Source organism: Apodemus sylvaticus, chromosome X (genome assembly GCF_947179515.1).
Source record: "Apodemus sylvaticus chromosome X, mApoSyl1.1, whole genome shotgun sequence".
NCBI lineage: Eukaryota > Metazoa > Chordata > Mammalia > Rodentia > Muridae > Apodemus > Apodemus sylvaticus.
Window position 1 is genome coordinate 52,471,571 of NC_067495.1, and position 2,069 is coordinate 52,473,639.

The following is a 2,069-nucleotide window of genomic DNA, read 5'->3' on the forward strand; positions in this document are numbered from 1 at the left end:
CAAGAACAATTCTTGTTGTTGGTTGTGGCTTATAAAACTCTTAAACTGTTTACAATGTTTTCACTTTATTTCTTTGTTTTTTTTTTTCTTCCTACAGTCTTCCCCTTGGAGTGTATAGTCACTCATGTCACAAATGCAAAGGTTTTCAAAATTCAACTTAAGGGAAGAAAAAAATAGTCTGGTTTATTTGTGAGATTGCAGATATGTTTTGTGATAGTTTATTCTTTTTATTCTTTTAATTTTAGTGTGTAAAATGTATTTATATTATTTAGTGTTTTATATTAACCATGTTCAATCTGTGCATTCCTTGAGTTTCACATACATAGTGATTTGTTAATGAAATAACAGTGAACAATAGAAGACAGTTTTGAGTCTGTGAGCAGAAGATATACCCTACTCATAAAAATTGCCTCATATGGCTAGTATTTATTGCCTATATAAAGCTATTTTTTTTTAAAAACAGAATAATCATAAGGCTTAAAATCTATTTATATCAATATCCTGGAAAGGTATTTCAGTGTATTGTTATGCACATATACTGAGTAGCTTTCATAAATTTGAAAAACTATGACAATATATACTGAATTCAAATGAAACTCTAACCCAAATTCAGTAAAAAAAAAAAAAATGTATGTTTTGGTTGTTTTTAGTAACAGGCAATGATCTCTAGTATGAAAATGTTAATTCTTTTTTATTGTTATTTGTTCGTTGTTTTCAATTCATTTTAATGTAAGCATTTCCCTAGTTTATCTTCAGTTGAAGCCTTGTTCATTTTAATTAAACTGTGACTGTTTTCTCTTGAATACAAGTACAAAGAGCAAGTCTCTTAATCTATCACCGTCGGAATCAAACTGTGGAGCTTTTCAAGCTTCATCAGCTACATCCTGAAAAACTGACACTGAGCTTCTTATATGTTAAATGTTACTTGGCTTTAAACGACCTTAAATGAAATAAATTCAAGGAAGTTTTATTTAGTGAAGACCTCTTTTAATAACAAAATAGAAGATTTGAGAACTCTGAACTGGAAACTCTCCTAAATCATCTGTTACTCTCTTACTCTTTTGTGTATGTGTGCATGATGTACACACACACATATATATATATATATATATATATATATATATATATATACATACATACATATATATATACATATATATGTATATATATGGGGAGAGAGATGGGAGAGAGAGAGAGAGAGAGAGAGAGAGAGAGAGAGAGAGAGAGAGAGAGAGAAGGAGGCAATGAGGTGATGATAGCTTTCAAAATAACAGCATTTCTTTGCTTGGAAATCAAAGTTATAATCAAATGACAAAACAATACTAAGAAGATGAGAAGGTTCATTAAGTGGCACTCTAGATATTAGGAAGTAATGGCCCAATGTTGGTGCATTGAAGCTATGAGGATTCAAACAAAACACTAAAGGTCAAAGCAACTGAACTAAGGCACAGATTGAATTATATGCCTGTTTTACACAATGCAATTCCAAGTTCCTTTATGTTGCTAAGTTATTGATTTGGAGCATAGCCTACTAACACCCTGAAATCAAGCAAGCAGAGCCAAGAATACTTAGGTAGAGCTTTTAGAAAATTGGAACAGTGTTCAGAGCATGGGTTTAAAGCTTAATTATTAAAGTTCACATGAAAAATACATATACTAACAATGTACAAATCCCACAGCTGTGTTTATTCATATAAAAGCTTGCATATTGTTTTCTAGAACTATAAAGTTCTTTGGAAAAACAACTTTTAGTTCCTCAAACCACCAAGAAGTTTTCTAAATTGAGTTAAGAGTGTTTGACAAAAGACACATGTGCTTTTCAGATCTATTTTATTTAACTTTTTTCTAAATTATAATTGTCACTTATTCCTATATTAATAAAAAACTATTTAAACTAATGACAATATCAATATTAATCTTGTTAACTTCAGTTATTTTGATAGAACAAGTTATTTGATAGAACAAGGAAACATTAAAATATGAATCTTTTAAATTAATTTCTAGTTTTCTCTTTTATTATTTCTTTTTTTATTAGATATATTCTTTATTTACATCCCAAATGTTGTCCC